General features: G+C 35.8%; 1 pseudogene; it reads right to left on the reverse strand.

Annotated features, from left to right (window-relative positions):
• Positions 1–722: 722 nt before the first annotated feature.
• Positions 723–11,807, reverse strand: LOC125067105 (annotated as a pseudogene).
• Between the last annotated feature and the right edge of the window lie 367 nt (positions 11,808–12,174).

The raw sequence follows: 12,174 nt of genomic DNA on the forward strand, positions 1-12,174 counted from the left end.
GTTTGGTGAGTTAGAGGTACTGAAATAACGCAAATGACTCCAATACAAGATTATTATTTGTTTATTGGCCTTTTATGTCCGGATATTGAAGAGTGATGATCCATTGTTCCGTGAATGAGTAGTTCGCGTGTGATGACGCGCCTGAGTCGTTGTAATCCTAATTTGTATATATTATTATATTGCTATTTTTCTGATTGTACCCATAATATTTTTTACTAAAATTCATGTGCTATAGAAAAGTGCACTTAAGTATATAAAAATGAAAATAGTCATTATTGTGGATTGATCCCGTTTATGTCTTGTTTGGCATTAGAGCGAGCGTTTCAACATTTTTTTACATTTGTTACATGGTATCAATTTGAAATCAATATATGCATTGATTTGGTTCAGTAAAGGTTTGTCCGATATTGGCACTGCGTATAGAGTTACAGCTCCTGCCTCCAGGCTGCTTCAACACCCGTATGCAGACACACATATGGCATACTATCATCCGGCACGTCAAAGCTGCTTAGATGTTTGCGGACCACGATTGGTGATGAATTGAACTTCTTCTTAATTAATAATACCTACCAATTAAAATAATGACCAACAAATGAAATAAAAATGTTTTCATTTAATAAAAAGCAAAATATTAATATAAATATCACTCATCATCACTCACAATCAAAAGGTATTTACATTACTCTAGGCGGTATAACCATATAATATATACAATTAAAATGAGGAACATTTATGCTGCAGCTTTCTTAGTCTTGACGCCGATCATAGAAGCTTCATCCATGGTGTCCGGGAGCTTGGAGCCGAGGGTTTCAGGGGTTATGAGAACTAAAAGTCCCGATAGCAATGCGAAGCCGCCGAACAGGGCGAATGGTAAATTATCCCAAACAATTGCACCCTGGAATGAAAGTATTATATTAACATTCACTCAACGACTCGTTCAATTTATTCAAAACTAGCTGAATCGACGTATTTTCACTCCCAACTCAAATTTACACTAAATTTATAAATAATGAATTTTACCCCGAAAACATTTATTTTATTAACTATTCATATTCATGCAGGCTTATTATTAAACATGAAATATTTTCTATTTTACCACCAAATATTCATATTAAGCTAGATTCTAGAAATTCTTATTGAATACAAACTATGGGGCTTTTCTTTAAGAACAAACTCCTAGCTCACCACAGACGGTCGTGAAACATCAGAAAACGATATGCGATATTGACGATTACGATTAGTAATAACATATTGGAAATTGGCGAAGCTCAATGAATTTAGTCTTTTATCTCAAGTTAGACGATATAAAATAGTTGTATTAATGTATCAAAGCTTAAAGTGGTCTCTGATATATTACTGAACGTATTATATAATACTTACGTTTGTAATGACTCTGAATTACTTTATACATATAATATAAACTTACAAAAGCAGGCGTGAGCGGCGCAACTATAGATCCGATCCTGCCCATCATTGAGGAGAAGGCGAAGAGACTATGTCGATACTTCGTGGGATACAGCTCTGCCGTGTAAACGTACACCGACGTCATCACCATGGCTATGCTGTACTTTCCGATCAGATACAACGTCAAGGAGGCACCGTAGAGACCTATTAAATAGTTTTTCTTGTATGTTTGAGTATTTTATGAATATTGTGTATTTTTATATTAATTCATCTTTATCACAGGTATTTCTGATCTTACTCTATTTTATTTACAAAATACGATAAAACTCACCGTCAGGCATGAAGATGTATCCCACTTGGCAAGCGGCACAAATCCAGAAGGCCCCAGCGAGCACGGGTTTTCTCCCAATCCTACCCATCAGAAGCACTGCAGTCCAGTAGCCCGGGATCTCGGCTGCGGACACCGCTACATAGTTCAAGTACCGGTTCCCAGACATATTCACCGAGTTTATAGACATGCCGTAGTATATAAACGTGGTAGTAATCCACCAAATCGGAGACACGAGTACTCGTGTTAGAATTGCTTTGTGTCTAAATACAAGAACTATCAGCCATGGTTCACTTGCTTTTTCCGCTTCTTCGTTGGCTTTCTTCCTCTCCTCTTCTATTACATTTTCTCTCAATAGTTGTAACGACTTATCCGATAATGCCTTCTTGTTGACACGGGCTACGTCTTTAAGGACCTTTTCTGCTTCTTCGAAACGGCCTTTGCTCATGTACCAGCGGACAGACTCAGACATGATCCAGAAGTAAGATATGGTAATGAACTGCGGAACGTACAGAGTGAGCGTAAGATTCTGCCAATTAGGAACTCCCCAAGCGATGAAACCCATTGTTATTTGACCAATGGAGAAAAACGTGTTCATGGTCGCTCCAGCGATGACTCGATACTTCGGGCCCACGAGTTCCATTACTAGAAACAACATATAACTAATTCCAAAGTCTATTTAATACCCTTCACAATGACATAAATGGGAGAGTAAAGTTCTTCAAATTTCACACTTATAGCAATGAGAATTTATAAAAAGAAAGGAAAAACTGGAATTCTTCTTGAATGTATGAGTACATTCAAAGAGTCAAGAACTCGTAACTGTAAAAGAGCAAGTCTTGTATTATTTTTCGTAAAAGGCAAAAATAACGATTGAAATATCCCACTGCTGAGCAAAAGCTTTCTATCGACTTAAGTTGAAGATTTCAAGCTTATTCCCCCCCTCCTACTCCTATACTCTGGATTAGAGAAACGATGCTACTCAGTAATAATATACGTGTTTAAAAAAAACTGATTACTGGTTTATACTTGTTTCTTTTTATTATATAATTGCCCCAATTTATCGGTTTTGTTGGTAATAAATATTTTGCTGATATATAATAATAAAACGTATGCAGAATAAATAAATAAACGTCTCACGTGAACGTACCACGCACAGCCAGCGTGACCTTTACGGTTTATATTAAACGAACATGTGGTAATTGAAGATCACTGGTGCTTAATTTGTTTATAATTCATCTGGTGCTCATTGCTGAAGAAAATCATTACAATGAAATTCAGTCACAGTTCTATGGCAGTGGAATGAGTTGATAACTTTCTCTAAAAGAGATAATCTATTATCTACTCATACAATTATAATTTTTTAAGTTTTAGTCATGCATATAGTTTATCTCTTTTAGATAGATTTAATTATCTCTTTATCATTTTATACTGCGTCATGCATAGTATTCAAAAATATTTATTTGTATTAAGCTAAATTATCTTTTTATTTATGATTTTATAGACGACGATCTACTCGGCTTCATTGGCTGTACGAACAATTTATCGTTCATCATGACTTTATTACGGTCAGACGTACTGGAAGTCAAATTATATAAATTAAAAAGTATAAAGTCTTACGAAGTATATAGCAGCAGGAAAATCCTGCTGAACCAAACGTCGCTTCTGCCACTTCTGAGATGAGGAAACCTACGTAAGTGCCGGCGAAGTACCGGACTGTACCCATCCAGGCGGTGTTGAAGGCGTTAATACTCAGTGCGGTTCGCCGCCCCCATCGGTCCGACACGTAGCCCGTAATCGGTAACGCGGTCAGGGTACCAAAGGTCCGAACCGAGCCGATGAGTGTCCGACGCCATTCGTCACATGCTAACCCATACTGGAAAGATTTATATAATGTTATACAATTAAATAAATATAGCTTTTTTGTTCGAGTAGTTGAATCAAATGTAAAATATGGTGGACATGTTAAAGATAAAATTTGATACATTTTTGGGACCTAATCTTTTAAAATCAGTTTTTAGCGAACGATACGTAACAATTATTTTATAACTTTGTTAAAACAAAATTAATAAAATAGTTAGTAATTCAAATAAATAATTAAATAGTTACATAAATAGCAACAGTTACGTAGTATTTATCTTTTAAAACATGAAAAAATCGTAACGTATTATGGATAGCGTATGGAGATCTAACAATGTTATATTACTCACATCATAGACAACAGTATCAGTATTCTCGTAAATAAATTCTTCGCAGTCAATGACGTTCTCACGATTAAACCAGTCCGCAGGGCAGACATCACTTCTCCAAGCAGTTCCATTGATGCCATCAAATCGTCGACAATTGTCGAAAGAGCTACCGCTAGCGGGCACTGCGTTAAAAACCCAAGATGGTCTGAACTCAGCCGACTCTCGTGTTTCACATTCTTGTATTAAACACCTTAAATAAAATATGCAGAAACATTAACTTCCTCACTGCATTCTCCTCTAAAACGTATCTATTTTAGTATGTTTTGTATGACTATAACAAAAATATGTCGTGCGTAATTAATAGAAGGAGATCTAATGGGATGACACTAGTTTCCTGGGAGTGGGATCGTATATATTGGAATGACTTTATAGGCGACAGTTTCAGTGTTAAAGTTTTAATTTGGTAGGTGGCTTAAGTGTTTGTATCTCAATTTGAACATTAGAAAAAAAAAGATTCAATGTCTCCACTGGACATTTTTTTTAATTTAATTGAGTAGACAAACAAATGATGGTTAGTGGCCACTAACGTCCACAGACATTGGTGGCGTAAGAAAGGTGGCGTTCCTACTATGTTGGCTCACTCAACATTCTAAACTAGAACTCAACAATACAAAGTATTGCTTTAAGGCAGAAGAATATACAATGTTAAGTAGTTGCTAAGTACCCCTGATGCGCATAATATTTTGGCATAGAGAATATAAATTGCGTTCAATTTTATTTTTATTTGAATATATTCATAAAATAATTATTATTTGAATCATAATCATTTCGTTTTACCTGGTACTGATACGAGCAGTTGTAAAAACGTATTCACTCGCAGCCCACGCAGCAAAGATGACCACAACTACGGACAGACCCAGCGTCCGCAGCTGATATGGACCAATTTCCCCGATCTCCTCTACTAGGATTCTATCTAGATTAACCGTATTCCTATCTTTTTTCTCTTCATAATTATCCTCATTAGGATTTGTTCGTGTTTGGTCAGCCATGTTTCGAACGAGACCGTCTTGAAAGAAGCGCTCCGTCACTCTAGCGGTGTTTCAAATTTAACATTGTCTACTAAGAACATTATAGTAAATAATGTATCAATAATAGATAAGAATTATTAGATTGAGCGCGGGTTAATAAAACGTAATCTTTTTATTTATTTTATTTTCGCCTGTCTGTGTAAGATAAAAAATATTAGTTTTGTCACATAGTATTGGTGATTTAGCCAAATATTTGCTGACGAAACCTCGTTCATGCAGCAGCGCGAGTCGTCGTGGTAGCCATAAGCCTATACGCTGCAAGCAAGAAATAAAGCAGGCTTATACAGATACTTCAGGCTGTTGATAGAATAGTTCCTTGTGTGTAAAATTTCATAATGATCAGTTAAGTAGTTAAGACGTGAAAGCTTAACAGACAAACAAACTCATTGTTACATTAATAATATATGTAAGCTAGGATTATCGAAGATACTAGATTATCGCTGGAGCAAATGATTGAAAGTGCATTTTTTACATAAATATTCATATCATATCTTTATTTTACAAAATAAAAGCGATGATGATGAATTATGGATAATGGGTAAATTCGGATAGATGTTTATCTTTATAATAAATAGATAGTGCGAAACTAGATTCCGTTGGAAAATATTCAACTTTCAAGGAAAAAAACATATTTATTTTCAAACCAACGCGTACTTGTTATAAACTAGCTTGTGCCCTCGACTCCGTTCGCGTGACTTTAAGCCGCAACTGAAAAACACCGATGGTATAAGTTTGATATATCTGTGTGTCTGTCGTGGCATCGTAGTTAGAAAATAGGTGAACCGATTAGGATTTGTTTGTTACTGATTCAAGCGTATTCTTCGTGATGTTCAATAAAAACCAGTTCAGCAATTTAAAAGTTATGGGAATGGCAACATCATGTTTTAAATTTATAATGTAATCTTGTTAGTAAAAGTTATCATATATTTATTTATATACTGAACTCGTTTAAAACTAAATGACAAGTATTATGGAATAAAAGGGTCCAATCCATAGAATCAGTTGCGCCGCACCCTATTAACGTATCTGCTTGTCTCACGATGCGTTGTACTCTACTTTTAATTTCTGAGGTCTACTATAGGTACTAGGTAGGACTTTCAAATATATTTGACGAGCTGGCAGGCTAGAAGCGCTCAGGGGCTCCAAAAACTCAACTGGATAGTTATTAAGATCATACAGTTCCATAACTCTGTCAATCAAGATATACTCTACATTATCCCCTGGAAAATTTCAACATTTATAGCCTATTGGTCGTAATATCTCTTTCGCGAAGTCAGGAGTCTTCTTAATTTGCTGTTTTCGTTACGTCCCCATAAATAGACGATGACAACTTTTCCTCGTTCTTGTGGATATTTATCGTTGCCAATATCTAACAACAAATCCAAAAACTGTTGTGCATTTTTATTACCTTCGATTCGCTTCGATATTTATTGTTAAATGCGGAGGGATAATTTAACACCACAGAATGGTACTATTTATATAGGGTTTAACCTTATCAGCCCTTGTTCCATGTAGCATAACAGACGGAGTGACGAAACAAAAACGAACGAAACGTACAAAGAGACAAAGACGAACAAAAAAAGTATTGCAATGCCACCCAAGGGCATTTTGATTGATAATTTTCTTCTATTACTTTTATCACTTTATGGTTTGCTAGTGCATTCAACTCATATTAGAAATGACAATCACGCAAAACCTTGTCACAGACAAGCACAGACAAACCGACAAACAAAAATTCAAAAAATCTATAAATAAAATACTTGGTTGGTATTTATTTAAATTCAAATGCTTTCCTGGTGTAAAAAAACATGAGTGGTGGTGAAAGACATGACGCCAGCCACCCTTACGTCAAACCACTTAAACATAACTTAGGAACACATATTGCGTCAAATATAATCTATCACATAAAGAAGAGACATAAAAAAGGCAAACTGTGCAGAATAAGTTATAGTGCACAAATTTGTGCTCAAACACAGATTTTTGCTTTCTTTCTTCCTTTTTGCTACTTTCATAATCCGATGTTCCGATAACCGTACACGTACTGAGAGATTTCAAACTCAGGACTAATTTTACGTGCTTTCAGAGACACGGAAATGTCTCGCTGCAAGCTTCTAAACCCAAAGAATTTCAAGAGAAGAAGATAGAAAAACTGATTAACAATTTAATGGTCTGGCCTGGCAATCAATCAACATTATCGCAGGCGACAAAGTTATTTTATTTTTACATAATATATTATTGACAAATATAGCATATTTTCAATTATAGCACCCCACACGTACAAGCCAATAGCTGGCAGAAATATTACGCTAGTTTAGTGTTAGAATTTAATTAGAGCACACTCAATAGCGAGTGACGGTTACATCAATCACGAAATACCGCTAAGCTTAATAATTTTTCAACATAAAACCTGCAATTTCTAAAATTCAATTAATGCCAAAGGTGTTTATACATAGGATTTTATTAAATTATATTAAATTATTCATTCACTCAGATTTATATTTAGATTAGGAATTATTTTTCTTCGAACTGAGCTGTTCGGCTTCTTCCATCGTGTTAGGTAGTTTAGTTCCGAGGGTTTCCGGTGTGGTGAAGATCAGTAACCCAGAAAGCAGCGCAAATGAGCCAAACAGTACGGATGGTAGACTCTCCCAAATCTCCAAAGCCTGAAATTAAGTTATTTTAATGTCATTTAGTTTAATATGCGTAATCAAGGAGTGACACTCATTGTTAAGGAAAGATATTCCTATGCTTGTGAAAATTGTCAAATAACTTTTATGAATGGAAAGTCTTGTATTTATCCAAATAAGATTGGAATTTTATATATTTAATGTACAATAAAAATATCAAAAGTTATTTTGTTAAAGTATTTAGCTCTTTCCATAAAGCTGATCTTCCTTTGGTTGACGATACATATTAATCGACTTTAAAATAAGAAAAAGATTTTATAAGATCAGATATTTATTATGAACCTATTTGAAAAAGTATTCTTTGCTTCATAGTGTATTACTTCTCGTTTGTTCTCATACTCCTACGTCCTCATACGGGTGAGTTTTTGTTGGGCTCGAATTTTATTTATAATTCGTTTTCTCAAAGTATTGTTTGAATTATTTTTTTGTTAATATTTTATACTACACATGTTTTAGATTTTGCTGGACGCAGTCATACCTCTTCGGGTGTTTTGAATTATTAAGTATTTTTATCAAGATATCAACATCTCTTCAAACTTACAAGTGCGGGAGTAAGAGGTGCCGTGATGGAACCCAGTCGGCCCACCATGGATGCGAAGGCGAAGAGGCTGTGGCGATACTTGGTGGGGAACAGCTCAGCAGTGTACACATACACAGACGTCATTACCACCGCTATTGAGTACTTGCCGATTAAGTAAAACGCCAACGACAAGCCGCCGTAACCTGGAATTGAATATTCTGTTGTATGAAAACTGTTTTAGATTTTTTTTCTTTAAAATATAAACAAAAACATTTGTTACCAATAATATTTTAATAAATGTGAGACCTTGTATAACATAAAATGTTGTCTTACCTTCGGGGATAAATGCAAATGCAAACTGACAAGCTGCGCATAGCCAATAACCACCAATAAGAACTGGCTTCCTCCCAATTCGGTCTAATAGCAGTATAGCTGTCCAGTAACCAGGAATTTCAACAGCAGCAACGTACACGTAGTTTAGGTATCTATTTCCCGATAAGTTGACTGCGTTAATGGACATGCCGTAATACACTAACGTATTCGTAATCCACCAGATAGGTGCCACACAACATCTCAATAAAATAATCTTCGATCTTAAGACTAGGACCACCAACCAAGGCTCTTTCGGCCTCTCAATCAACTTTTCAGCTTCAGCCGTCGCTCGAAGAGCTTGTAATGATTTCTCGGACAACTCTTTGTTATTCATTCTTGCTACCTTCTTCAGAATTTGCTCTGACTCCTCGTAACGACCCTTACTCATTAACCAGCGTACTGACTCGGATAGGATCCAGAAGTAAGATACTACTAATAGCTGTGGTGCATAAAGAACTTGAGTAAGAGTACGCCAGGGTTGAACTCCCCATGCTATGAATCCAAGAATAACTTACCCCAAAGCGAACATCGTTGACATAGTAGCACCTACTATTACTCGATATTTCGGGCCCACCAACTCCGTAACTAGAAAATATTTAATAATTCATTTAACATAAAATGAAAAATGTATATAATTTTTGTATGTTTGTATGTTACAAGATGTATCACCTAAAATATAACATGACGAATACGCTCCAGCGCCAATAGTGGACTCAATAACTTCAAGAGCGAGAAACCACTCGTAAGAATTGACGAAGGATCGAACAACCCCAAGCCAGGCAGTGTTGAAGGCGTTGATGGTGAGCGCGACACGACGGCCCCAGCGGTCAGAGATATACCCCGTAATGGGCAGCACCAGCAATGTGCCGATAGTACGGATAGATCCTATTTGAGATCGCCTCCATTCATCACACGCCATTTTGAACTGAAATTAAACATAAATATAATATATTCTCTTTCTGGTTGGGCTTTGCCACGCCAGCCATGGGCGACGAGTATGTGCACGAAGCAATGCATTATATTCCGCCACTTGCATATTTCGAAGGCGGAAAAGAGTTCAGGCTTTACTTAAAATTTTAGTTAAGGAGTTTATTCTGTGACGTAAATTATTTTATTTGTTAAGAATTAAATTAAAATAAATAATAAGTATCGTTATGGTATATTTAATCAAGGATACTTATGTTAAAATATAGATTTTTATTTGTGTATTAAATCAAAAATCTAAAAAAAGCCAAATATTTACTATAAATTATTATTGAGCGTGCAAATAAAGGTGCAACCCCTTTTGTTCTGTTCTTGGTGTCCTATGAATATCTTAAAATAATAAACGACACTAACATCATAGACTACACTGAGTGTGTTCTCGTACACGTGGTCCTCGCACGGCACAGTGCTGGTCCTGTCAAACCACTCGGCCGGACACACGCCGGTGGCATTGCTCGGTTGGGGGTTGTCTTCATACCTCTCACAGTTTTCAAAGCTACTGGTACTAGTGCCCGGTATCGCATTCAAAACCCAACTTGGAGCATATTCTACATTTTCGCCGTCGCATTGTGGGATTAAGCATCTGAAAAATATAGAATAATTGTTTAAGTAACGACAAAAGGCCGGATGCACCACACCAAAACTACAGCTTAATATGGCAGCCATTGGAAAGTTAGCCATGGAAAGTTTTATAACTTCTAGTAACTACTGTCAATGTTATATATTTATTCGTCGAGACGCAGTGATCGTATTATAATCGTATATGTCACAGTGTCGTCGATAAGGCTTTGCGTTATTATTTAAATAGTGGCTTTATCGTTATATACAATTTAATAAATCGTCTTCTCAATTTTCTGTCAAATTATAACTAACCTAAATAGCTAAAGATTTACGGTCCAGATATATTACAGCAAAAGGTCAACAATGACTAATTTGTCATGTACGACCAATTTTACAGAAGAAAATGATAAATATTAACGAACACATTTCCGTGTCTGTCCAGCTGCTATCATCGGTAATATCAACACATGCCATTAAACATCCGTTTAATGGCATAAATTGACGCTACTCAAGGATTTCATGAGCATCGTCTTCAGCATTTAACTCCGGAGCTAATGTGAGTGAGATATTTATTGAGGGAAAAAAAAAAACAAAAAAATGTATACTTGTTTAAATATATGATAGTGTTGATATGTCATAATAAGTTGTCGCTTTTAGTAAAATTAAATCAATATATTCAATCATAATTAATCACCTGCTATCAGCTAAATTCTTTTATTTTTTTAATAATAGATACTAATAAGATTAACATAAAACATTTAAAAGATTAATATTGAGCTTAGTGTGATCTTTATAAAGTCTTTCATTGGTTGATAGCTTTTTTTAAATGATTTATCAGCAATATTTTAATTGTATGACCGGATATGACATTCAAATCATAGTCCATACAATTAAACATAAAATAAGTACAACAGATTCTCATCAATTAGAAAACTTACAAACAAACTTCCGTTTACATATTACTAGCAAAGCTAGAGGTTGTCAGTCATGTGCTTTATACGAGAACCGTCTCCGAAACGCTCTGTTTCTGCTTGTTATGTTATGATTGCCTCTTTGGCCCAGTTGCCAGATCTAAGGCCGCAGATCCCGAGATCCTGGGTTGGAAGCACGAACACTCACGTAAAACCTCGAAAAACATGTAAATTTCTCTTTCCAGACGTGGCGGATTTACCGTCCCATCGGATTGTGAGAGTGCACCTGTGTTTGCGAACACACTTTTGCCATATGATATATCCTGCGTAGTTGGCTGGTCTATCTTCGCCACCGTGGCCGTAATCATTCAGTACGACAACGTTATAATGACATAGTACTTTGTTTTGTACAATTATCCAGCAAAACCAAACTAAAATGTATTTATAAAAAATCACTATTCTAGTGCTTAATATCATTAAACTTCTCTTAGATCATGTAAATGTAACACTAATTAAAAAGATTTACCTCGTCGGTATTCTGGCAGTCGTAAAGATGTATTCACCCGCAGCGAAAGCAGAGAATATAACCGGCAGCGCCGCCAAGAGCACCGTGACGATCTGGTAGCGACCGAACTGACCCACCTCGTCCCTTAAGATGTTATCTAAGTCAATGCCCTTTGGTTCTGTGTTCCCAACTTCAACTTTTTCTTCGCTTGACATTTTGTCGGTTCCTGGTTCGCTTTGACTAGTATCGCTTAGCTCGAGAGAATCTCTAATTCTTCGCCATGTGTCTCGAGAGATATTCACTGAATAACAAATTACTTCAAACCTTGCGATCCATCCATTTTTCGATAAACAAGATTACTAAGTTTACGATGGTCAATTTAAATATTGCGAACAAGATATCTCCGATAACTTGTAAATTATAATTCGGTTATTATCTTATCGAGTTTGTTCTAATCTCGACTCTGATCCTTTACATTTCTGTCATCAAATACCTTGAGCTCGTAATTGTTTATCACGTTCTAGGTCAATTGTATCAAATAAACGCTAATTACCATAAGTATTATACATATATTTGTTACTTACTATGTTATTTAAATGGTGGACAAGAGGAACTACTGAGTTTC

This window comes from Vanessa atalanta, chromosome 10, assembly GCF_905147765.1.
Source record: "Vanessa atalanta chromosome 10, ilVanAtal1.2, whole genome shotgun sequence".
Lineage (NCBI taxonomy): Eukaryota > Metazoa > Arthropoda > Insecta > Lepidoptera > Nymphalidae > Vanessa > Vanessa atalanta.